At 39.7% G+C, this 27,926-nt stretch overlaps 1 long non-coding RNA gene across 1 annotated transcript in view; it reads right to left on the bottom strand.

Annotated features, from left to right (window-relative positions):
* The window catches only part of LOC132657702 (uncharacterized), a 43,712-nt gene extending 16,028 nt beyond the window's left edge, over positions 1 to 27,684 (bottom strand). Inside the window, exon 1 of the long non-coding RNA XR_009596229.1 lies at positions 27,449 to 27,684. This is a non-coding gene — a long non-coding RNA (uncharacterized LOC132657702). The remainder of the gene's footprint in view (positions 1 to 27,448) is intronic.
* Between the last annotated feature and the right edge of the window lie 242 nt (positions 27,685 to 27,926).

Here is a 27,926-nt window from a genome sequence, read left to right as displayed (position 1 = left end):
TCAAGATTGCTGGGAGAAATATCAATAACCTCAGATATGCAGATGACACCACCCTTATGGCAGAAAGTGAAGAAGAACTAAAAAGCCTCTTGATGGAAGTGAAAGAGGAGAGTGAAAAAGTTGGCTTAAAGCACAACATTCAGAAAACGAAGATCATGGCATCCAGTCCCATCACTTCATGGAAATAGATGGGGAAACAATGGAAACAATGACAGACTATTTTTGGGGGCTCAAAAATCACTGCATATGGTGACTGCAGTCATGAAATTGAAAGATGCTGGCTCCTTGGAAGGAAAGCTATGATCAACCTGAACAACATATTGAAAAGCAGAGACATTACTTTGCCAACAAAGGTCTGTCTAAAAGCTATGGTTTTTCCTGTGGTCATGTATGGATGTGAGAGTTGAACTATAAAAAAAAAGCTGAGTGCCGAAGAATTGATGCTTTTGAACTGTGGTGTTGGAGAAGACTCTTGAGAGTACCTTGGACTGCAGGGAGATCCAACCAGTCTATTCTAAAGGAAATCAGTCCTGAATATTCATTGGAAGGACTGATGCTGAAGCTGAAACTCCAATACTTTGGCCACCTGATGCAAAGAACTGACTCATTGGAAAAGACGCTGATTCTGGGAAAGATTGAAGGTGGGAGGAGAAGGGGATGGCAGAGGATGAGATGGTTGGATGGCATTACCGACTTGATGGACATGAGTTTGAGTAAGCTCTAGGAGTTGGTGATGGATGGCTCATGGTAGTCCATGGGGTCGCAAAGAGTCAGACATGACTGAGCGATTGAACTGAATTGAATATATTTTAATGCATAAGCTTTGGCATACAACTTCAAATGCATTGCTCTCTTGGCTGGGGTAGTCCATGTAAGAAAAGATTACATGATACATTTTTGATAATTTTGGATGCGTTGAACAAGTGAGATAAATTTAACATCAGTCTGAATTGAATTAAGAATTTAGAGGAACAAAGTCTGGAAAGTCACTGATTTAAAAATGTCTTGTTGGCCTGTTGAAAATGTAGTAGTTTTGGGGTATGTGTGTTTATAACAGAAATAATGTAGCATGATGGTTAAGGTGGAAATTCTAGACTCAGCTCTGATCTTATTTCTAGTTATTAATCCTATGATCTTATGAAGTCTCTTAATGTTCATAAGAGTCAATATTCTCATTTCTAAATGGGATTGAATATAAAGAGCTTGGCCTAATGTTTGTCAAATAACAAGGACACAATGCGTTACACAATGTGACAGAGTTACAGTGTATTTTAAAATAGGTGGCGAACAACAAAGCAGTATGCAAATGTGAGGTGCTGTTGCCACATAACTCTCTTGAGAAACATGTCGAATCCTGCACAGGGCTGAAATGGGGAAGTTGTCAACCAGACATTGTATTGCCAGTGACTCAATAAGTGGGAGAAAACCTTAGTTACAATTAATAAAATTAAGAATGAAGAATATTAAAAATGAGCTCATTACAAGAGTTTTTGTTGTTTAACCTGAGAGCATGAATAAGCAACCAAGAATCAATATTCTGAAAATGCATCAAGGAGTAAATGAGTCTTAGAGAGTATGATCTTCCTGAAGCAATTCTGGTACAGCTAAGATCTCAGCTACTGTTGGAACATGTATGTGGGCCAGAGAGTGTAAATACAAACTCCTTACCATGATATTCAAGGCCTTCACAGTCTGGTCCCTCACATCTTTCCACTTTTTTGTTTGCCTTATTTCCTTTTAAATTCCATAATCTTCACCATCACTGACAGGGCCACACATTTGCAGACATCTTTGTCTCTGTTTAGCCTAAACTATCTTCTCTTTCTCTCAACTATATTTGACAAAATACTTAATCAGTAACTAGAAAATCCTGAAGGTTTTCCTACTCTTACTTTTGGAGATCATAACCTCTCTTCTTATGTCTCCTATCATATTTCATCTCCATTTGTAAAAATATGACACTTTAATTTGAATTAGTTATTTGTACTTCTTTTACTTGAAGTCTAGGCTTCCCTGATAGCTCAGTTGGTAAAGAATCTGCCTGCAATGCAGGAGACCCCAGTTGACTCCTGGGTCGGGAAGATCTGCTGGAGAAGGGATAGGCTACCCACTCCAGTATTCTTGCCTGGAAAATCCCATGGACGGTCACTTCTTACAAGCAGTTTCTAAAAAATATACTTTTTCCTTTATTTTTACATGCTGTATTTTAATTCTTCTACCTTTTTTTTTTAAAACTCCAAGGAAGTGAAGAAATGTGCATTAAGGGGTAAATAAAAGTTGAAGTTATGCTAAGCATGTACAATAAGCTTAATGAGAATATAGCAATGTGGAATTAATAAAAATTATTTTATAAGATCTTTATGGATCAAATAAACTACAAAGAAAAGCAAATAAGTAATGCTAAAAGGAAACAATAAAGGAAATGGCAAATAAAACATATGGGCTATAAAAATGATTAAAATAGAACAGAAAGGTGGATGGAAATGAATCTTTTGAAGAATAAAAAATAAAGAAATACTGGCAGTCAGTAATTCTTTAAATACTTCAGCAACTGTGGATTCCTGGCATTATATCAATTTATAACCACTCACTTATCTATTTATTTATTTACCAAACATCTATTTTACTATAGTTTTTTTAAAAAAATTTGTTTAATTCATTCAGCATAGATTATAGGTTTCAGAGATGATGACAACTAGTTGTAATTTGATATAGTAAAGCAACTAAAATATATAAAATTTCTATAAACAACATCTTGTAATAGAGTGGTGACAGTGTCTTTTCTTTCTCATGGACATTCATTAGGTTAAAACATTTCCAAAGGAGGCAATGGTTTTATGTCTTGGAAATTCTTTCACAGGAAATGAATATTTCCTGTAAAAAAATACTTGTGTCCTAATAAAGCTGTTAAAAATAAATAAATGGTTATTTTTAAGGTAATACCAGTCATTAAAGTTCAGTATGAAAATATGAGTAAATAATTCTTATCAGAGGAAGCAAGTGAAAAAATTGATAACTTTAGCTGTTATTTTAAAAATGAGCAAAAATATGTTGTTATAAATTACTAAGACCTCCTTATATTTGAGGAGAAGAATAAAATTTAAGGTAAACAACGCAAAAATAGCTTTCCTACCTCAGATCTACTGTTCTTCAAAGCTGGGTATATGTCAAATTCATTTTAAGGTTACTATTGGTTTTTCCAGTGGTCATGTATGGATTTGAGAGTTGGACTGTGAAGAAAGCTGAGAGCCGAAGAATTGACGCTTTTGAAGTGCTGTGTTGGAGAAGACTCTTGAGAGTCCCTTGGACTGCAAGGAGATACAACCAGTCCATTCTGAAGGAGATCAGCCCTGGGATTTCTTTGGAAGGAATGATGCTAAAGCTGAAGCTCCAGTACTTTGGCCACCTCATGTGAAGAGTTGAGATGCTGGGAGCCAGCACAGGAGATCCCACTCATGACAAGGTCATACAGAACTCGAGGGACTCCCTGGGCCATCCCATCCATGACAAGGTCATGTGGAAGAGACCTGATAAGCAAGGCCTCAGGACTCGACGGACCCCCTGGACTCTACTGAGGCTGGACCTCGGCATTGACTCATTGGAAAATACTCTGATGCTGGGAGGGATTGGGGGCAGGAGGAGAAGGGGGAGACCGAGGATGAGATGGCTGGATGGCGTCACTGACTCAATGGACATGAGTCTGAGTGAACTCCGGGAGTTGGTGATGGACAGGGAGGCCTGGCGTGCTGTGATTCATGGGGTCGCAAAGAGTTGGACATGACTGAGCGACTGAACTGAACTGATTGGCCTTTAGCTCGACCCAAAAGACCCCTAGAGACACATGTTGATCAAGCAAATCTGAGTTTGTTTAGAGTTAAGAGAGAACACCAGTGTAATAGATTTTTAGCCAGGTCTCTGAAGGTGGAAAGTATACAGAGCCTCAGGTAATTTTTAAGGCAGATGTTGCAAGGGAGGAAACGGATTGGCAGGATTTATAACAAAGTAACTTTGGTTTGGTGGACACGGAAAGGAGAAGGTCTTGAAGTGAGCTGAGTCTTTGTAAGTAAGGTATTTTGGTTGGTTCAAAGACTTATCTTCCAAAGCAAACATTTACTATAGCAAGCTGCTAAATTGCTTTTGCCCAGTCCCAGTTTTGTTTAGCACAGAAACAGGAAAATATATTTGTCTTCAAAGTTTTTAGCCCAGGAATAGTCGAGTATGATTTTATTTCTCAGAGTGCTTGGTCACTCAGTTGTGTCTGACTCTTTGTGACCCCATGGACTATAGCCTGCCCAGCTCCTCTGTCCATGAAGATTCGCCAGGCAGGAATATTGGAGTTGGTTGCCATGTCCTCCTCCAGGGGATCTTCTAGACCCAGGAATTGAACTGGGGTCTCCTGCATTGCAGGTGGATTCTTTACCAGCTGAGCTACCAGGGAAACCCTTATTTCTCACTGCAATTTACTTAAAATCAATTCAAAGACTGTACACAGCCAGCTCTTTGTCTTTTAGAATAAGCATGCCTCTAGATCTAGTTTATTCATTCCTTCAGCATGAAGGGCTCAAAAAGACTCCTGTGCTTCTCTAGTTCTTTTGGTCCTTACAATATTGTATTCTGCCTCCTTTTTAAATAGTCAGACTCCCATTGTTTTATTCACTTATTTGCTTGACCTCTTTTGTTTTCAATGTTGTGTTAGATGTCAGGAACATAAAGCTGAATGAGTGTAATCATGGATGAGACAAGCATGCAAACAGGTACAAGCAAGAATTGACAGCTTGTGCTGTTGAAACATTTTGCAGAGGCTACACAAAGAGGATGTCATTGGTTGGACAAAGTTTTATACAGGAGATAATCCTTAATCTGAGCTTCAGAGAATGAGGAGGAATAGAAGGAGAGAAAGGAAGGAAATTGTGGATTAAAGGAGAGGAGTGGAAGTTTGGGGAACTGCGAACTAAACAGAATGAAAATTTAAAACATATATAGACATAAGAGATGCAAGTTCAGTCACTGGGTTGGGAAGATCCCCTGCTTGGAAGAGGGCATGGCAACACACTCCAGTATCCTTGCTGGAGAATCCCTTGGACAGAAGAGTCTGGTGGGCTACAGTCCGTAGGGTCACACAGTTGGACACGACTAAAGTGACTTAGCACAGCACAGCATAATTATTACTTTTATAGAGATATTTCATTCTTGGCCACATTTTCTTTCGAATATAGATCTTATTTCCCTAATAAATCTAAAAGAATATTGTTCATGGAAAGTTTTTTTTTTAATATCCCTCATGTCACCTAAATCTATATCTAGAGATTGTACAATAAATATTCTGATTTATTTATATATGGAGAATCTTCTCCTGAGAAGGCTAGTAGGGAAAATATTGTGGGTTGAATTATTTACTTTAACCAGTTTAGCAAATTGCTATTATTTTAACAGGATTTTCAGTGGGTAGAGACACGTGGGTGATTCCTATAGTAACTCAAGCTCTCCTCAGCTCTACAGTTTATGATTGTTCCCAATATGCAGAGCCAGATTAATAACATTAATTATTAATAGTAACTCATATGAATATTTACCTGATACTTATATGCAGTGATTTTGTGTGGAAAGAATGGATGCATGTGTGTATCACATTAAAATTACCAAGCATGAAAGAAAGTCAACCAGGGAGTTGGGGGAAAGCTTTTCTTTATGCATTAAAAAGACAGCCCTGTGAGACGTGCTCTCCTTCTTCCTTGTGGTCTGTGTTGCTAATGTGATATAGTCATGTCTGAAGCTCTGATAGCTGATTTGTGTCATGGAGGTTACAATAGCATAAGCACCAAAAAGCCCCAAAATTGAAGATGGCTGAGTAAGAGGGTATGAATAGGTTGGATTTTTGATGACTTTGAATTGAGGACCAATTCTAGCACCAGACTTCTCCTTATGGAAGATTACTAAATTGCTTAAGGTACTGCTGGTCAGGTCCTAAAAATCTTGAAGGGATAAGCATTCCTTCCTGAAACAATTTTGGTATATCCCTCTTACTAGATTTTCAATGTAAAAAGTGTTACTGAACTCAGAAGGGCTTGTGGGTTTGATTTCTCGAGGTCCCTCTCCTTGCAATGTGGATGGCCACCTTCTTGCTGTGTCCTTATATGTCCTTTCATCTGTACATGAATACCCCTGGTGTCTCTCTGTGTGTCCTAATCTCTTTATAAGGACACCAGTCAGATTGGATTATGGTCCATCCTAGAGGATTCATTTTAACTTCACTGCGATTTTAAAGGTTCTGTCTCCAAATACAGTCACATTCTAAGGCACTATGGATTAAGGCTTCAACCCTATGAACATGAATTTGGGAGGACACAGTTAATTCTATTACATAAATATCATGATTCAGTGACTATTACTGTTTGTTTATTTCTTCATGTGAACTTGTGAATCAGCTTGTTTATTTCCAAAGAAAATATGTTCTTATTTTGTTGGGATGCTTTAGACCTGCTGACTAATTTTAGGAAAATTAGTAACGTTATGCTATGAAACTTGTGTAAGGATAAGTAGGGTTTTTTTTTTTTTTTTTTGACTAAGTGTTTTTTTGTCTCACAGGAGCACTCTAAAGTTTTCTTCTTAGTTTTTCATGTTTTTTGCTAATCATTATGTAAGTATACTATCTTTGTCTAAGCATTGTGTTTTTTATTGAAGGTTATTTATATTTGTACCTAAAACTTCACATAGCTTGTAATAGTTTTGATTTTGAATCTCATGGCCTTTTCTGTACCACAATGGTATCATGTGCAAGCAATGCTAATTTTACCTTTTCCTCTAAGTTTTACAACATGAATTTCTTTCTTTTCTGTCTCTCTTCTTTGTCTAAGTGTGTTAGCTAGAAGCCAGTTTTCATCTTCTAATGTTTTCCTATTAAGCTTGCTGATGGATTTTGTAACTTATAAATAACTAGAAAATATCCATTTGCTATTTCATGAATGGTTTTTAACCCAGAATAGATATTACATTTTATCAAATTTTGTTTCAGCAACTGTGGCAGTTATTCAGAAGCATGGGTACAGATCTCACGCAGTCTTTCTGTACTCAAATGGAATGTGTCTAATTGTAAGTAACCCACTCCAGTATTCTTGCCTGGAAAATCGCACGGACAGAGAAGCCTGGTAGATTACAGTCCATGGGATCACAAAGAGTCGGACACAGCTGAGCAACTTCACTTTGAGCTATTTCAGCTCTTTAAATAGGCAGGCAGAAGTGTCCTGCTTCCTGGGCTCACATTGGTTGCCATTTCCTGTTCCCTGCCATGTGTGTGGCAGGTTTGACTTCTGTACCTACAGTTCCTAAAGTATCATCTCTAATACATATATGTGGTTATACCTCCATTTGGGTTATAATACTTTAATCCCAGCTATTGCTCTGGGCTCCCCCTGCTTCTGCAACATAAAGATTTTCACTTTCTATTTCTGAGTGTAGTCCTATACCTTTTGGGCTTCCCTGACAGCTTAGTTGATAAAGAATCCATCTTCCATGCAGGAGATCCTGGTTTGATTCCTGGGTTGGGAAGATACCCTGAAGAAGGGATAGGCTATCCACTTCAGTATTCTTGGGCTTCCCTGGTGGCTCAGATGGTAAAGAATCTGCCTGCAGTGTGGAAGACCTGGGTTTGATCCCTGGGTTGGGAAGATTGCCTGGAGAAGGGAAAGGCTACCCACTCCAGTATTCTGGCCTAGAGAATTCCATGGACTGTATAATCCATGGGGTCACAAAGAGTTGCACATGACTGAGTGACTTTCACTTTCTATACCTTTTAACACTTAAATATCTTACCCCTTATTTCTCTTTCTTATTAAGTAATTAATAATTGATTGTGCAGGATCTTCATTGCTGCATGCAGGCTTTCTCTAGTTGCGGCGAGTGGGGGCTAACTCTTCACTGCAGTGTGTGGGCTTCTTATTGCTCTGGCTTTAGTTGTAGAGCAAGGGCTCTGGCTACATGGGATCAGCATTTGCAGCACATGGGCTCAGTAGTTGTGGTGCAGAGACTTAGTTGCTCTGTGGCATGTGGAATTTTCCCAGAACAGGGATCGTACACAGGTCCCCTGCACTGGCAGGCAACTGCTATCCACTGTACCACCAAGGAAATCCTATCCCTTATTTCTATTTTAGTAGGAAAGAGAGATCCAAATGGGGAACTTCTCCATGTTGACCCAGGCATTCTGCTCTCTGTGGATTGTCAAGTCATTGAGTTATTAAGTAGCTTTTATCCAAAAGTGGATAACTCTAAACTACCCCAAAATTTTAAGACAAAATTTTCTCTTTAGTCAGATCATATAGAATAGTGAATGGTTCCTAAACTTTGAGGCCAGCAAGACTTTATATTGAATCCCACAATTTGACATTCATCTTCTTTGTAATCTATTTTAGGACAAATCATTTATTTCCCATGATAATAAATTATGAAATAAAAATGATGATAGATACCACTGATTAAAGGACTGAAACAAAAAAAAATGCAAAATGCTTCTCAAATAGTAGAGGTTCAAAAATTTATCATCAACCCTTACTCCCAAAGAAGTATTAATTGGAGTGTATATGATATATAATTTCATTTTAACATATATCCATTTCACATTCTTAGGCAAGGGAAAATATTTCAATTGGGGGATTGATTAAGAATAACATTGATAGTCATAGGTCATAAATCTACTCTTGATAAAGTTTCTTATTTTGGCTAATATCTTTTGGGATGTTTTTTAAATAGAAAGCTTAATTTCATTTCATTTGGAGGAAGGAGTAAGAAGTTACTATAAAAATCTGACTGGAAAGATTAGCAGTAGAATTAGCACATCCAAGAGATGCAGGCCCTTCAGAATTTGTTTCTTCTATAACATAAACATGTTAGACTAAATGAGTGCAAATCTCCTTTAATTCTAACATTCTCTGATGCTCCTGTAACAATAGAATTCATTTGTTTCCTTTTATATAAATAAAAACTGAATCCCAAAGAATGCAGATTGGCCAAGACTGCATGCAGTAGATTTTTTGTACCAGAACCAATATGGAAGGCAGGGGTCTTAATTCCCCAGCACATTTTGAGGTTTCTCAGAGCCAGTTATTCAACTGAAGACAGGAAACCCAAATATTTGTCTTCCAGAGTCAGCTAAACTTTCCACTTTGGCATGGAGACAGTGAACATATTTATTAGAATAGTTAGTTCTCATATTTCTTGATATAGATATACTATAATTTATAATTCTAGGGTCATTTAGTATTTAGGGACAGGTGTATAGATAGATCCCTATTATTTTAGAACTTTCATAGAAAAATCTGAGCTATATAATTTGATTATGAACAAGTTGAAATAGTGGACTAAACCTTAAACTGAAAGCTAACTTTATTTTTATGGAACTTAAGACATGTTAAGTGAAGAGGAACTAAAAGCCTCTTGATGAAAGTAAGAGAGGAGAGTGAAAAAGTTGGCTTAAAGCTCAACATTCAGAAAATGAAGATCATGGCATCCGGTCCCATCACTTCATGGGAAATAGATGGGGAAACAGTGGAAACACTGTCAGACTTTATTTTGGGGGCTCCAAAATCACTGCAGATGGTGACCACAGCCATGAAATTAAAAGATGCTTACTTCTTGGAAGAAAAGTTATGACCAACCTAGATAGCATATTCAAAAGCAGAGACATTACTTTGCCAACAAAGGTCCGTCTAGTCAAAGCTATGATTTTTCCTGTGGTCATGTATGGATGTGAGAGTTGGACTGTGAAGAAGGCTGAGCACTGAAAAATTGATGCATTTGAACTGTGGTGTTAGAGAAGACTCTTGAGAGTCCCTTGGACTGCAAGGAGATCCAACCAGTCTGTTCTAAAGGAGATCAGCCCTGGGATTTCTTTGGAAGGAATGATGCTAAAGCTGAAGCTCCAGTACTCTAGCCACCTCATGCGAAGAGTTGACTCATTGGAAAAGACACTGATGCTGGGAGGGATTGGGGGCAGGAGGAGAAGGGACAACAGAGGATAAGATGGCTGGATGGCATCACGGACTCGATGGACGTGAGTCTGAGTGAACTCCGGGATTTGGTGATGGACAGGGAGGCCTGGCGTGCTGCGATTCATGGGGTCGCAAAGAGTCAGACACAACTGAGCGACTGAACTGAACTGAACTGAACTGAAGACATGTTAAATTATTTTTATATTTATGGATAAATTGTTTTCATAAGATCAAGCCATAGGAAAGTCACAATTGCCTTTCTCCATCTTCTCCCCAAGATGAAGTCAATGGAAGCATATCTATCCAAGTGTTTTCAAACACTGGATAATATTCAATATGGGCCAATATTTTCCTACATCAAGTGTTAGATGTTAACATATTGCCAAAGTACATAACTTTATTAACAATAAGTATAAAACTGAGCAGCAATAATATCTAGTGTTTATATTTTTCAAAATGATTTTATTTTACCCTTTACTTTTACTCTCACAGTATCCCCTTTCCAGAGATAAAGTTTTACAACTTGAGAAACTCAAGCACAAAATTTTAGAGTGATTTCTCTCCATCCTACAGTGTTTTTCCTACATTTTCACACAAAACTACTCTTCCTAAGCTCCAGCATAGAAAGTACCATGTATCTGAATACTCAAGTTGTCACCTCCAGCATCTACTTGAGAGATAATGATAAAAAAAGAAAGGATAAATTTCTTAAGTTATGTTTTCACTTCCAAAACATTCTCCTTTTTCACAGGTTCCCAACTGGGTGAACTGTAGGCATATACATTTAAAAAAAGCAATCTGTGGTTTTATTAAAGATAAGGTTCTGGCCCATAAAAATTATAGGAAGAGCTATTATTGCCTGACATCTCTGGATTTATGGCTTCACTTTTAATAAGACTCCAAGCTTAGATTATTGGCTCACTAACACATTCACTCAAATACTTACTGAATGCCTATATCTGACAAAGTAACTATTCTAGGCATGGGGGATATAGCAGGAAAAAAAATCCTGCCCTCATGGAGCTTGCATTTTAACTGAGGAAATCAGAGAAGCTATAAAATAGTGAAATATGTAGTTTGTCAGCTGGTAATAAATACATTTGAGAAAAGCAAATAAAGCATATGGTAGTTGGAGAAGTGTTACAGTTTTAAATAGGGTTGGGGGTAAGGTGTCATTGGAAAGGTGACTTTTAGGAGAGGCTTGAAGGATGTGAGGCAACCAGGCTTTCAGATTTCTGAGGGGGAAAAATGTTCTCCTTATTTGAACAAAGCAACAACAACAGATATTTCTCTAAACCTCCAGCCTGATTCCCTTTGACAAATATGTTTTTGAGGTGATTACCAAACCATTTGAAGTTAATTTCCTTCTTTCTGAGAGAATTGTCCAAATGAATGAATGCTTATATATCCTGGCACTGAGGCAGACATGAACAATCACTGATGGAGTTTTCACCTGTAGTATTTCCAGAGAGAGAAATTGGGCATATCCTGACATTTAAGGAAGAGTAGTGCTAAATGTTTCTCCAGATTTTCAGACTCCATAATTTTTATTTAATGTAGATTAAAAATTCATCTTGATGGTCTGCTTGTCTGAGACAGTGAATCATAGCCCAAATGTCAGCTCATCAAAAGAGTTCACCCTAATTTTTGATGCTTAAGGATGAAGAATTTGAGACAAATTTATATACATCCTCAAATATATTTGACCAATGAAGGATTAAGCTGTTGGTGCTGTAATCTTATTTATTTCTTCAGGAAACAATGAAAGCTTTTCATTTTGTAGAGGATACTCTGTTAGCGTGGGTTTATTTCCTCCCATTGAAAATGGATATTCAAATAATGCACTTTTGCCATCTTTGAAGCTTTGGTACTTTTACGCTGAGCTTCCAGGGAAAAGAGTAGATACCTATGAACACTAAAGGAAGAAAGGCATATGGAGATTAAATCCAGAAAGAGATCTGCCTTAACCAGAATTTCCCTTAAGAAAAGCTACAGAAGAGACTGAACTGATTTGATGAAGGTAATAAACAAGTTTTGAAACCATAAAGTTACTTTAGTCTTCTTTATCAAATAATTAAGATTAAAAAGATAACATCATCTAGAAGTTTTTGCTGATGCCTAGTCATACTAGGTCTTGCTTCTGTAAGTGGGAGGCCAACCTCAAAGATTGATAAGAATGAGCACCAAAGGAAGTATAAGTCATCACTTTTTCTCATTTCACTAGCAAATTAAAAAAAGAGGTTACCTATTTGCTTCCTGTGAAAGCAAACATCTGACTAATTCAGATGCATCCTGTCATTTACTGATTTTCAACAAGTGAAGTGCTGGAGTCACAGATTTAACTTTCATTTCTTTGGGATGGCTTTCTGGAGGGTAGTGCTACTGACTTAAAACTATATCTGAGCTGTTACAGCACTCAGAATGGTACCAAAACTAGAGTAAGCCAACCACTGGTCTTTAGGACTTTACAGTGGAATGGTAGGTAGGGAGGAGAGGGCATTTGTAGGTTTCATTCCAAAGTACCCTCTTTTCTAACTTGCAATGAGGTTCAAGTTATTCACGAGACTGCCTGTAAGGCACTTGGCATTATGTCCAGAACAAAGTGGGTGATGTTGCCATTGGGAAAGGTGAGGAGGAGGGAAACCTCACAAGCTTGAAGATAAGAGTATCTAGCAATTGGAATTATGAAATCTAGGTTAAGACTGGTCTCTTCTACTAGTGAGTTTGGTGCTAGAGAAACAAACAAACAGCCTAGGTTGGATTTAGTTTGCTGGTAGAGTGCTAGGTGTGGAGAAGGCAATGGCACCCCAGTCCAGTACTCTTGCCTGGAAAACCCCACAGACGGAGGAGCCTGGTGGGCTGCAGTCCATGGGGTCGCTAAGAGTCGGACAAGACTGAGTGACTTCACTTTCACTTTTCACTTTCACGTACTGGTGAAGGAAATGGCAATCCACTCCAGTATTCTTGCCTGGAGAATCCCAGGGACGGTAGAGCCTGGTGGGCTGCCATCTATGGGGTCGCACAGAGTGGGACACTACTGAAGTGACTTAGCAGCAGCAGCAGAGTGCTAGGTGAGTGATAATAATCACTGCCCAGACTCACTGTGATATCATAAGTGTGATTATAAATATGAAAGCACTTGAAGAGGCAAACAGGTGCACAAATCAAGAATACTAGCAGAGAGAAACTTGAAATCCATATTTCCAGGATATATGCACTATAATGTTCATTGCAGCACTGCTCACAATAGCCAAGACATGGAAGAACCTACATGTCCATCAACAGAGGAATGGATAAAGAAGATGTAGCCCATAAATACAACAGAATATTACCCAGTCATTAAGAAGAATGAAATGATGCCATTTACAGCAACATGGATGGACCTAGAGATTATCAAACTGAGTGATGTAAGTCAGAGAGAACTATTATATGATATTGGTTATAAGTGGAATCTAAAAAGAAATGATACAAATGAGCTTACAAAACAGAAACAGATTCACAGACTTAGACAAGGAACTTATGATTGCCAGGGAGAATGATGGAGGAGGGGTAGTTAGGGGTTGACATGTACACATCACTATATTTAAATGGATAACCAACAAGGACCTACTGTATAGTACAGGGAACTCTGCTCAGTATTACATAACACTTAAATGGGAAAATAATTTGAAAAATAGATACATGCGTGTGTATAACTGAATCACTTCCCCATACCCCTGAAACTATCACAACATTGTTAATCAACTATACCCCAAAATAGTTTTTTTGAAGTATATTTTGCATTATATAAAAGTGTATTTTATACTTTTAAAAAAATAAAACATTAAACAAAAGTTTTAAAAAAGAAAAAGGGAAAAACGTATTCAGGTGTGTACAGTAGTGAAATCTATATAATATTTCTCTATTAGGAGACAAGAACTAAAACTTTTGATGAAAAATTAAAGTATCTGAATCAAAGACCACAGGACTAACAAGCAGCAGAGCTGGGATTTGAATTCGGTTTCCTCCCTTGGCAAAGCAAGGACACCTGTTTACCTCTCAGCCTTGGCACTTAACTTTGATACTGAAACAGTTTCCAAAGATGTTGATGTTGTATAAGTCTACAAGGTTTGAATTATGACTGTGAATTTTAAATTCACATTCTACAGGGATTTAGCTTGGATGCAGTCTTTCAGAAAAATGCTGTTATTAAGATTTAAGAGCAAAAATAAATTAGTCTTCATTTAGTAGTTTAGGTAACCTCCCTCCCTGACATTTAATGTTTCATCAAAACTTATTTATAGAGAATAACCTAGGTTATAAATACTTTCTAAAATTATTATTCAAAGCAGTAGTTTTCAAATCAGTGGATAACCATATAATTGATGATGATCAATTAGCATTAACCCCCTCCTTTAGGAGGACTTCCCTTCTTTTTGACAGAAATAGCACCTCCCTCCTTGGTGTTCCTACTGAACTTTGTTCCTCTTCCATTGCAAAGTCACATTGCTTTGTCTTCACCTCTCATTAGGTTATCATTTCCGTCTAGATTGTAAAGTCCACACTAGACCATAAGTTCCTCCACTAGACCATTCTCTTCATTAGTAATATCTTAAAGATGGTAGGTTAGGATGTTAATAAAGGACAGAAATGGTAGAGACCTAACAGAAGCAGATGATATTAAGAAGAGGTGGCAAGAATACACAGAACTGTACAAAAAAGATCTTCGTGACCCAGATAATAATAATAAACAATGGTGTGATCATTTACCTAGAGCCAGACATCCTGGAATGTGAAGTCAAGTGGGCCTTAGGCAGCATCACTGCAAACAATGCTAATGGAGGTGATGGTTTCCAGTAGAGCTATTTCAAATGCTGAAAGATGACTCTATTAAAGTGCTGTACTCAGTATGCCAGCAAATTTGGAAAACTCAGCGGTGGCCACAGGACTGGAAAAGGTCAATTTTCATTCCAATCCCAAAGAAAGGCAATGTCAAAGGATGTTCAAACTACCGCACAATTGCACTTATCTCACACACTAGTAAAGTAATGCTCAAAATTCTCCAAGCCAGGCTTCAGCAATATGTAAACTGTGAACCTCCGTATGTTCAAGTTGCATTTAGAAAAGGCAGAGGAACCAGAGATCAAATTGCCAACATCCGCCGAATCATGGAAAAAGCAAGAGAGTTCCAGAAAACATCTATTTCTGCTTTATTAACTATGCCAAAGCCTTTGACTGTGTGGATCACAATAAACTGTGGAAAATTCTGAAAGAGATGGGAATACCAGACCATGCGACCTGCCTCTTGAGAAACCTGTATGCAGGTCAGGAAGTAACAGTTAGAACTGGATCTGGAACAACAGGGAAGGAGTACATCAAGGTTCCAAATAGGAAAAGGAGTACATCAAGGCTGTATATTGTCACCCTGCTTATCTAACTTATATGCAGAGTACATCATGACAAACGCTGGACTGGAGAAAACACAAGCTAGAATCAAGATTGCAGGAGAAATATCAATAACCTCAGATATGCAGATGACACTACCCTTATGGCAGAAAGCGAAGAATAACTAAAGAGCCTCTTGAGAAAGTGAAAGAGGAGAGTGAAAAAGTTGGCTTAAAGCTCAGCATTCAGAAAACTAAGATCATGGCATCTGGTCCCATCACTTCATGGCAAATAGATGGGGAAACAGTGGAAACAATGGCTGACTTTATTTTTCTGGGTTCAAAAATCACTGCAGATAGTGATTGCAGCCATGAAATTAAAGGACGCTTACTCTTAGGAAGGAAAGTTATGACCAACCTACATAGCATATTAAAAAGCAGAGACATTACTTTGCAAACAAATGTCCATCTAGTCAAGGCTATGGTTTCTCCAGTGGTCATGCATGGATGTGAGAGTTGGACTATAAAGAAAGCTGAGTGCAAAGAATTGATGCTTCTGAACTGTGGTATTGGAGAAAACTCTTGAGAGTCCCTTGGACTGCAGGGAGATCCAACTGGTCCATCCTAAAGGAGATCAGTCCTGGGTGTTCATTGGAAGGACTGATGTTGAAGCTGAAACTCCAATAATTTGGCCACCTAATGCGAAGAGCTGACTCTTGGAAAAGGCACTGATGCTAGGAAAGAATGAGGGGAGGAGGGGAATGGGAGGACAGAGGATGAGATGGCTGGATGACCTCATCAACTAGATGGGCATGGGTTTGGGTGGACTCCGGGATTGGTGATGGACAGGGAGGCCTGACATGCTGCGGTTCATGGGGTCACAAAGAGTCGGACATGACTGAGCGACTGAACTGAACTGAAAGATGGTAGATATTCCGAGTACTTATTAGCTTAATTAAATTCTATGTCAGTATTTTAAAACTGTTTCAGAGGAACTTATTTTTAACCATATCCAGTTTTTTTTTGTCAGATAATTCATGGATAAGAAAGAACATTAAAGCACTAGCCCTCATAATAAATAGACAGAAGGAAAGAATTTAGGGCAGGATCAGAGGGTTAGAAGAGAGAAGAACAAGAATGGAAAGACTTTAGAGGGGCGGCAAATATATTTTGAAGACCTTAATTTGCTGAATGCATTTCTCATATTAGGAATAGGGAAGTGTCAATAATTGAATCACATTGGGGCTTTTGGACAAACTATTAATAATTTGATAAAAATGAATCTCTGACTCATGCCTCCCTTCTCGGCTTGTGTGACCCATAATGGCTAGTAGAATTCATTTCTGTGGGAAAACTTGTAGCTGTGTAGAGCTTGTGATATGATCAATGTATCTTTTTCTTTCTCCCATTTTTGTTGTTGTTGTTGGTTTATTGATCTTATTCTCCATCTACTGAGAATGACCATTGTGACTTTAGGTCTCTGTCTCAGTGGGGGTACATGTGCTACAGTTAAAATTATCTTTAAAGTGCATCAACACCTTCAGTTCAGTTCAGTTCAGTTCAGTTGCTCAGTCGTGTCCAACTCCTTAAGACCCCATGAATCACAGCATGCCAGGCCTCCCTGTCCATCACCAACTCCTGGAGTTCACCCAAACTCATCTCCATACAGTCGGTGATGCCATTCAGCCATCTCATCCCCTGTCATCCCTTTCTCCTCCTGCCCTCAATCCCTCCCAGCATCAGGGTCCTTTCCAGTGAGTCAACTCTTCGTATGAGGTAGCCAAAGTATTGGAGTTTCAGCTTCAGCATCAGTTCTTCCAATGAACACCCAGGACTGATCTCCTTTAGGATGGACTGGTTGGATCTCCTTGCAGTCCAAGGGACTCTCAAGAGTCTTCTCCAATGCCACAGTTCAAAAGCATCAATTCTTCGGTGCTCAGCTATCTTCACAGTCCAACTCTCACATCCATATATGACCACTGGAAAAAGCATAGCCTTGACTATACAGACCTTTGTTGGCAAAGTAATATTTCTGCTTTTAAGTATGTTATCTAGGTTGGTCCTAACTTTCCTTCCAAAGAGTAAGTTTCTTTTGATTTCATGGCTGCAATCACCATCTGCAGTGATTTTGGAGCCCCCTCAAAAGTCTCCCACTGTTTCCACTGTTTCCTCATCTATTTCCCATGAAGTGATGGGATCAGATGCCATGATCTTCGTTTTCTGAATGTTGAGCTTTAAGCCAACTTTTTCACTCTTCTCCACTTTCATCAAGAGGCTTTTTTGTTCTTCTTCACTTTCTGCCATAAAGGTGGTGTCTTCTGCATATCTGAGGTTATTGATATTTCTCCCAGCAATAATGATTCCAGCTTGTGCTTCATCCATCCCAGACTTTCTCATGATGTACTCTGCATAAGTTAAATAAGCAGGGTGACTATATACAGCCTTGATGTACTCCTTTTTCTATTTGGAACCAGTCTGTTGTTCCATGTCCAGTTCTAACTGTTTCTTTCTGAGCTGCATATAGGTTTCTCAAGAGGCAGGTCAGGTGGTCTGGTATGCCCATCTCTTTCAGAATTTTCCACAGTTTATTGTGATCCACACAATCAAAGGCTTTGGCATGGTCAATAAAGCAGAAATAGATGTTTTTCTGGAACTAACATACTTTTTCCATGATCCAGCAGATATTGGCAATTTGATCTCTGGTTCCTCCGCCTTTTCTAAAACCAGCTTGAACATCAGGGAGTTCATGGTTCACATATTGCTGAAGCCTGGCTTGGAGAATTTTGAGCATTACTTTACTAGTGTGTGAGATAAGTGCAGTTTTGCAGTAGTTTGAGTGTTCTTTGGCATTGCCTTTCTTTGGGATTGGAATGAAAATTGACCTTTTCCAGTCCTGTGGCCAGCACTGAGTTTTCCAAATTTGCTGGCGTATTGAGTGCAGCACTTTCATAGAGTCATCTTTCAGGATTTGAAATAGCTCAACTGGAAACCATCATCTCTACTAGCATTGTTTGTAGTGATGCTTCCTAACGCCCACTGAACTTCACATTCCAGTATTTCTGGCTCTAGGCAAGTGATCACACCATCGTGATTATCTGGGTCATGCAGCTCTTTTTTGTACAGGTCTTCTGTGTATTCTTGCCACCTCTTCTTAATATCTTCTGCTTCTATTAGGTCCATACCATTTCTGTCCTTTATCTAGTTCATCTTTAAATGAAATGCTCCCTTGCTGCTGCTGCTGCTAAGTTACTTCAGTTGTGTCCGACTCTGTGCGACCCCATAGATGGCTGTCCACCAGGCTCCCCCATCCTGGGATTCTCCAGGCAAGAACACTGGAGTGGGTTGCCATTTCCTTCTCCAATGCATGTAAGTGAAAAGTGAAAGTGAAGTTGCTTAGTCATGTCCAACCCTCAGAGACCCCATGGACTGCAACCTCCCAGGCTCCTCTGTCCATGGGATTTTCCAGGCAAGAGTACTGGAGTGGGGTGCCATTGTCTTCTCCAGAAATGTTCCCTTGGTATCTCTAATTTTCTTGAAGACATCTCTAGTCTTTCCCATTCTGTTGTTTTCCTCTATTTCTTTGCATTCATTGTTGAGGAAGGCTTTCTTATCTCTCCTTGTTATTCTTTAAAGAATATCAAAACATTTTATTTTTTTGTGGGGGGGCACTATTAATATTTCTAGCAAAGGGAATCAAAGAACATATGGTGAAAACCTGTGCTTTTTTTTTTTTTTCCACAAACTGAGTAGGACTGGACGGGGAGAAATTGTGAGGCAAAAGAAATTGGCCTGAAGATTTTTTTGATTCCCTCACTCCCAGCAGCCCAGATAGTCAGTCATATTCCTTTTACCCCCATCATCTATTCAACCTCCTCTCTTTTGGTCTCAGAAACAGATATAATAAATCTCTTCACTCTGAGGTATCCCTGTTGATTGTAACACTATTACAGATTTTTACACAGACAAAAAGTCTGCAATAGTTTTAAGCCTACAAATGAACATCTAATTGTGGAAGGCATGCCATGAAGAAGTTAGCTGAAGGAGAATTTCTTTAGACCCAGTTTCAGGCTTCCTGCCAAAGTTTGCCTTGACCCTTGAAGATGATGATCTGAACTTTTCTGAAGAAAATATGTAATTTAGAAGATAACTGAAAAACAGTTAATTCAATGTGGGAAAAATTCCAGTTGTTTTAAGTTTTTGGTGTGTCTTTTGATTTAGTATTTTTTCCTTGACAGTATCTTGGAGGATGTTTTGTTTAGAAGAGCACCTTCACTTTTAGGATGCCTAAGAGAAAAATTCTCCTCCATCAGTTAAAATAGCTGCTGTGGTGGGGCTTAGGAAGGGAATGGACTAGCGAGTAAGAAGTAGCTGTTTGGCGAGGGAGGACCAGAAGGTATAGAAGCTCTCAGCTCAGGAGGACAAAGGTTAGCATAAGGAAAAGTCGCACTAAACCAGGTTATTCTCTCCATCTCTCTGTGGCTCCTCCAGTGCCACCACCAGTCATCTGATTCCCACTGACAACCTTACCTTTATGGTTTAGCGAAAGTGCTCTTAACAAAGGCATCCTACTCTCGCTCCCTTCGTTTGAAGAAATAGAGCAGATGTTAAGTTTAAATGCCACACATGGCTACTTTTGGATCTTGAAAAACAATGCTAAATGACATTAGGCATACATTTTTTAGCCTTATTTATAATATAACATTTACCATCTCCTCATTGTCAGTGTTACTTCGAAAGGATTTTGAAGGAGGATCTGACTTAAAGCCATGAAAGCCCCCTTGACTTTGAACATTACACGTATTTTGCATAAGGAAATCAATAGAATTTGGAGTAGATTCAAATAAAATTTTTCATCCTGAAGTAGTGTTTAGATGATTTGAAGTTACTCATTTAAAAATTTTGCAAAGTTACTTGGGTCTGTACTTCTTGGTTTTCTTCTTCATTCATTAACTCAACAAATATTTATTAGGTACTTAGTATGGATCAAGTATGGTGACAAATTGTTGGGGATATAAAGATAGCTTTGAAGAAGTTCATAGTTTGGAGAGCAAGACAGTCTTATGAAATAATAATTAGAAATACAGAGTCATTGTTATATATCAAAAGAGGTATAAACAAAGGGTGACTCCAAAGGATCCTCGGCCTCTGGAGGAAAATGCAGGAGGAATCAGGGAAGGCTTTACTAAAAGGTATTATGAGAGGGACATGGAAATTAGACAAGAGTACAAGAGGTATTCAGGCTGCAGGGCAACACGTGCACAGATTCATGTTGTAACATCATAGCAAATGCATGCAACTGTATTTAGCAGAGTTGTATGTGACAGCTGGTTTTCTTCCATCAGCACTAGATAGTTGTGGTGGCTTTTTTGATACTGCTGGATGTGGGATGGAAACACTGAGGAAGGGCTTGGGCACACAGGTTGGATACATAAAAGACCACTTCCCCCACCATCCTCAGGTGCTATAAACAGTTAAGTGATACCATGGTTGAAATAAACGGGCAAACGATGATGCAAGGACTCAAATGTGGCTCAAGACCAATTGTCAGCCGTGGACCCTATAAGCCCTGAGCCTGGGACATGGCCTGGGAGTGGGGTAAGAATCACTCAAGTCTGCCATTCTTGGGGTCTAGTCTCATGAGATCTAAGGAAAGCCAGAAGGAGTGGTTCACTTGTCCAGCCACTGTCCTGGAACCCACATTTGGGCCAGTCTCTTTTTACCCATAAGTGTCAATTTCTAAGATCCTCAAGATCTAGTTGATCCCAATGTAAGGTAGAGAGTTGGAGAGCACTTAGAAAAGAAGATATAGGTTCAGTATCCATCTGGTTCTCCACCCAGGCTCAGGGCATTTTGCCCAGACAGCAGTGCAGAACCCAATTTGTCGCACTCACTTGAGAGGAAGTTAGCATTTTGAAGGAGGCAAGGCTACCTCAAAAATCACAGGGACTCAAGCAGTGGCCCTCCTTTCTCATATCTGCCCATGTTCATAGTCCCAATTCCATTGCTTACAAACTCTGTGATCTTACAAAAGCTACTCAGCTGAGCCTCAGTTTTATCATGGGTAAAATGGGGATGATGCCTTACAAAGATGTGAAAACTATATAAACTAATTTATGAAGTGCCCCAAATATAGAAAATGCTTGGTAAAATTGACTGTTACTAGCAATTCTTCCTTGGCATGGCTAGGGTCAAACGAAGTTTCTTGAATACAGAAACAACTGGCTGTTATTTAGGAAATTCTTTCTTGCATATAGAAAATAATGTTTTTTTCTGGGTATACAAATGATTATTTTAGAAAATGTGAAAAATATGCAAAAACATTAATTTATTCAACAGATTATTATTAAGCATCTACTGTGAGCTGTAGTGCTGCTTTTAGACACTGGCAATCCCACTGTGAACAAATCCCACATAGAAAAAATAAAGTCCTTCCCTTCTTAGAGGAAAGTGTTAGTTTTTCAGTCATGTCTGACTCTTTGCCACCTCATGGATATAGCTTGCCAGGCTCTTCTGTTCTTGGAATTCTCCAGGCAAGAATACTGGAGTGGGTTACCATTCCCTTCTCCAGGGGATCTTCCTGACCCAGGGATCAAATCCAGGTCTCCCCCATTGCAGGCAGATTCTTTACCATCTGAGCCACCAGGGAAGCCACCTCATAGAGGAGTGATATATAATAAAATAGACATAAACAAGTTATGTGTATACATTTATGTAGACCCACATAAATTATATACAGTATATCATAAAGTCAGATGGCGATAAGTATGAAGTAAAAAATGCTGGATAGAGGGACGTGAAATGCCAAGACGTTCAGAAGTAGCAGTTAAAAATATGGTCAAGAAAGGCCTCACTAAGAAGGTAACATTTGAACAAGCTCATGAAAACATCTTGGAGGAATAGCATTCCAGGCGGACCAACAGTAAGTCCAAGAGTTCTGAACAGGATTGTACCTGGTGTGTGTGAGGAATAGCATGGAGCCCAGTATGACTAAGGTAGGATGATTGGTAGAGATAATTTGCGAAGAAAGAAAGACATGGACATAGAGGAATGCAGATAGTGTAGGGCCTTGTAGATCATAAGAAAGTCCTTGGCTTTTATTCTGGGGCTTTCCTGGTGACTCAGGGAAAGAAAGAATCCACCTGCAGTGCAAGAGACCTGGGTTTGATCCCTGGGTCAGGAAGATCCCCTGAAGAAGGAAATGGCAACCTGCTCCAGTATGCTTGCCTGGTGAATTTCGTAAACATAGGAGCCTGGTGGGCTATGGTCCATGGGATTGTAAAGAGTCAGACATGACTGACTAACAACTTATTCTGATTAACATGGGAAGCTACTGTTGGGGGAAACTATCTTTCATGGATTTCTTGTACTCCTACTTGTCTTGCCAAGTATGCCAAGAATGCAAGGTCCTGGCCATTCTTTATGCAAGCTATTTCTCAGGGTTGTCTTTGTAATTAGCAACCTTGAGGGATGATGTGACATCTTCCACCAGAACAAAGATCAGGCTTGCTCAGTACTTCCTACAAAATGATGGACTTTTTGACCTCAATGTTCCTCTTCCACAAAGGGATCCATTGTCTATGCACACAATCATTTAGGCCCATTGTATTGCCCTCTGGGAACTTGGAGCATATGAGAAACTGTTGCAAATATGCTGATACTCATGCTGCTTGCCAGTCTGTGAGTCATAAAATCCTTTTGGACCCAGGAGCCTTGTGTTTTCTGTTAACATCCATAAAATAGTAATAGGCTAATTTATCAACTTGTAAGTAAGAAAAATAAGATCTTGAATTCTTCACAGGTTTTGGCAGCCATTGGAAAGTTTTTGATCAATAGAATGACATGACATGACTCATGTTTTAAAATGATCACTCTGACTACCCCATAGACTGTATACGTATAGGGCCAGGGTGAAAACGGAGACCTTCAAGGAGACAACCACAGTAATCCAGCTGAGAAGAGGTGGTAGGTTGGATCAGGGTGGTTTTGTGATGTTAATGAAAAGTTGTCCTATTCTGGATATATTTGGTTAAGTAGGATTTCAGACAGGTTGGATATAATTTATGAGAGAAAGGGAATAAAAATGAAGATAAGATTTTGGTCCAAGCATTTGCCTAATGGTAAGATGGGAAAGAAAGGGGCCTAAATGATTATTGAGGGGGTCTAGAAATGAAGTGGTTGTATTTTTACATTTATATTTGAGTTGCTTATCAGACATATAAATAGATGTTGAGTGGACAATTAGGTATTTGAGTCTGGCGTTCAGGGCAGAGGTCAAGACAGGAGATACAAAATGTAAGAAGAAAAATACTCACATAATTCCACTTGCCAGAAGCAGACACTGTTAATTACTGGGTTACTTTTCAGACTTTTTATGCACATATATTATTTGAGCAGAAAGAATATTTAAAAAATATATAGGATCGTGGCCAAAGGCAATGATATTTTATCTCTTAATATGATTTGGAAACATATTGTTGAAACTCTGACCCAGAGTCGCTTTTTCATAATGATAGATCTGGCAAGGTGTTGCCTGGGATTATAATGCAGACATTTGGGCAGATGGATTTGATATTTGCCACTCTGGAAAAGTTGGGTGGCTTTTTACCTGGACCAGACTCTGTGATTCAAAACACACTGCTTGTTGGCCAAAACCACTCCAGCTGAAATTTCACATGGGCAGATGTGGAAACCATGCTGGACAAGAAGTTGTATTTTTCTACTCCAAGCCGCATACTGACAGCTTATGCCATGAACATTACCCTGTTGTGGGTTTTTCAGTGAATTCCTTTCAGTAGAATTTAGGATCTAAGGCTAATACAGAAATTTTGAAACAACAGTTATCCCAAGTCCCAGGTATGGGGGTAAATTTGTCAGCACAGCCTTTTCAATGTCTATACATATTTGTTACTGCATTGTTACTTTTGAGCATGGTGGTATGTTGCTGTGTTTCTCAAACTGAGCCTGCTTGGAAAATGCTTGGTAAAGCTGATTCTTTGTAAAGGGTCTCCTAAGACCTTGTTGAAACACATATTCCTAGGCCCCACCTCCAAAGTTTCAGTAGATATGATGTGATGTCCAGGAATTTAAATTTCTAACAAGTTCCCAGAGAAGGCTGCTGTTGCTGGTCTGGGGACCATCCTGTGCAGACCACTGGTTTAGTGGTTAAGAACATATACCCTGGAGCCAGACTGCCCAGTTCAAATCAAGGCTACAGCTTGGGCAAGTTACTTCTCTCTCCATGCCTGGTTTCCATATTGATATAATGAGGGTAATGATTATATCTACTTCATAAGATCACCGTGAGAATTAGATAAATTGATCAGTATGGAATACTTAGAACAGAGGTTGGCACACAGTTGGTCAGTCAGTAAGCCATTTCAGTCGCTCAGTCGTGTCCGACTCTTTGTGACCCCATGAATCACAGCACGCCAGGCCTCCCTGTCCATCACCAACTCCAGGAGTTCACTCAGACTCACGTCCATCCAGTCAGTGATGCCATCTAGCCATCTTATCCTCGGTCATCCCCTTCTCCTCCTGCCCCCAATCCCTCCCAGCATCAGAATCTTTTCCAATGAGTCAACTCTTCGCATGAGGTGGCCAAAGTACTGGAGCTTCAGCTTTAGCATCATTCCTTCCAAAGGAATCCCAGGGTTGATCTCCTTCAGAATGGACTGGTTGGATCTCCTTGCAGTCCAAGGGACTCTCAAGAGTCTTCTCCAACACCACAGTTCAAAAGCATCAATTCTTCGGCACTCAGCCTTCTTCACAGTCCAACTCTCACATCCATACATGACTACTGAAAAAACCATAGCCTTGACTAGATGGACCTTAGTTGGCAAACAGTAAATATGTGTTATTCTTCAGTAAGACAATGCTTTTGAAAAAGTTATAGTGATTCTCAGTTTCTGGGAAAAGTCCTGTTTTAATGTAAGCAAGTCTTATTAATGTCCACATTGGGGGCATAATGAAGGATATGAAGAAAGCGCATGAAACAAGGTAAGAGGTATAAGACTTGAGGATGATCAGCCACATGGACATCCAGGCATGACTAGGCAGAAAAGGCGAAAGATCCAAGTTTAAATAAAGTGAATATGCCTCTTTTCCCTCAGCTAACTCATGTTGACAACTTCAGAATAACAACCACATTTGCGCGCACACATGCACACACACACAAGATGATACTCTGCCTTTTGCATCCAAGCTGTTCATATGGTGATCATTTAGTCATTTTTTCCATAACTTGTGGTTGAAGTGACTGGCTTCACTTTAAGATCAGGTTTGTTGATATTTAAGCAGTTAAGTAATTCTTTGGCTGTCCTATCATTGAGGCCTATGTTCAACCACTGTAAAGTCAGGAAATCTTGCACATCACGTGTAATTATTTCAGCACTGGATATTTAATGCCGTTTTCTGAGCACTGCGTATAGTAATAGGTAGGTTAATTTAGCCCCTGAAGTTTAGATTTCTAGCATATATCATCTTTTTCTTTTCCCCTAACACAAAATTAAGGAGGGCTTCCCAGATGGAACAGTTGTGAAGAACTCACCTGCCAATGCAGGAGTCGCAAGAGACACAAGTTCAATCACTGGGTCAGGAAGATCACCTGGAGGAGAAAATGGCAACCCACTCTGGTATTCTTTTCTGGAAAAATTCCATGGACAGAGGAGCGTGGCAGGCTGCAGTCCATGGGGTCATGAGCTAGAGTCCATGGGGATGCAAAGAGTCAGACAGGACTAAGCACTAGTGCTAATCAAGAGTTGCTCTAATGAGAATTTCATTGTGAACCACATTGAGAATTTGTGACAGAGATAGAATTGCCTTGATCGTTCTCCAAATTCCATGAAGTTCTTCATGGCTCAGTGTGCCTTTTGACATAAGTCTGGAAAAATTCAGCACCCACACTGACCCATCCGATCCCTTAGGAATTCCTTCAATCATCCTTCAAGGACATTTTTCTTCACTTAATTTTAGCAAGGTACTTTCATGCCAGTACTCTGGAGCTTTAATCAATTTTAATGGTTTTTATCACTGAAATCTTGTATTTTCACATTCCATCCTTTAATCAAACTCCGCTTAACCCATTTGCTTTTCCATTACATGGTGGTCTTGCTACCTGCACTGCATTTACTCAGTTCCCCCACGTCCTTCCCTCCCCAGCTGGGGCCCTGTAGTCAATCATCTTAATCTCATTCCCAGTAACTTGTTAAGCCTGTCTCACCATCACTGTGATTCACCCAACCATCCTTTCTCCTCAGATTGCTAGGTGTTGAAGCAAGTACATATCTGGGCTTAACCGGTGTCACCACAAATCTGTGATTTATAATTTTGACTGAACTCCTATTAGTGCACAAATGCAGACCTGGATTGTCAGTCATGTGAGCTGCTCCATGTCATGAGCTACAGGGGAGGAGCAGCAGGGCTTATTTATTTAATGATGACTAATACTTCTCCAGAGGAGAGTTCTAGGAAGTCATCTAATGGAACAATAAAATTAGTCACAAAAGGCACAATATTTTTGGACATTTTAATAAAACACTACTTTCACTGCCAAAATTCCCTCTGCCGCCACATAGGGATGTGGCAGCAGCCTTTCTGGAATCTGAACTTCAGTCTTCTTTGCTTCCTTGTGTCTTTCTTACTGCTTTCCAGCAACAGGGTGATATTTTACACTGCTTAGAAATCATCTAATCATTTTATTACAAGCGTGAGGCTTCTCAGGACCCAAACACTTACTTGGTGAGGTGGTGAAGTCGCTCAGTCGTGTCCGACTCTTTGCGACCCTGTAGACTGTAGCCTACCAGGCTCCTCCGTCCAGGGGATTCTCCAGGCAAGAATACTGGAGTGGGTTGCCATTTCCTTCTCCAGGGGATCTTCCTGACCCAGGGATCGAACCCAGGTCTCCTGCATTGGAGGCAGACGCTTTAACTTCTGAGCCACCAGGGAACACTTACCTCTGGGTGAATTGAAGGGCCCTGTGTCACGGCTGCAGATTTGGGTAGCCTTGATGTTTTCAGTCATTTGCCTGGGCCCCATCTCTTCCCCACTCACATTCTCGATTGTTCCCGCTTTCCTAATGCAATTCCCAAGCTGAAGTCAGAATACTACCTTTAGGATCCCTTTTGCTGAGGAATCTTGGAGGAATTGTGGCTCCTTCCTTGGCTGACCAACCATCTTCATTTGCCCAGGACTTGGAGAAGACTCTTGAGAGTCCCTTGGACTGCAAGGAGATCCAACCAGCCCATTCTGAAGGAGATCAGCCCTGGGATTTCTTTGGAAGGAATGATGCTAAAGCTGAAACTCCAGTACTTTGGCCACCTCATGCAAAGAGTTGACTCATTGGAAAAGACTCTGATGCTGGGAGGGATTTGGGGCAGGAGGAGAAGGGGACGACAGAGGATGAGATGGCTGGATGGCATCACTGACTCGATGGATGTGAGTCAGAGTGAATTCCGGGAGTTGGTGATGGACCGGGAGGCCTGGCGTGCTGTGATTCATGGGGTTGCAAAGAGTAGGACACGACTGAGCGACTGAACTGAACTGAACTGAACTGAGAGGTTTCTCAGGATGCAGGACTCTCCATTCT

Source organism: Ovis aries, chromosome 1 (assembly GCF_016772045.2).
Source record: "Ovis aries strain OAR_USU_Benz2616 breed Rambouillet chromosome 1, ARS-UI_Ramb_v3.0, whole genome shotgun sequence".
Taxonomy (NCBI): domain Eukaryota; kingdom Metazoa; phylum Chordata; class Mammalia; order Artiodactyla; family Bovidae; genus Ovis; species Ovis aries.
Note: the sequence above shows the minus strand (reverse complement) of the source record. Positions and strands in the feature narration are given on the sequence as shown.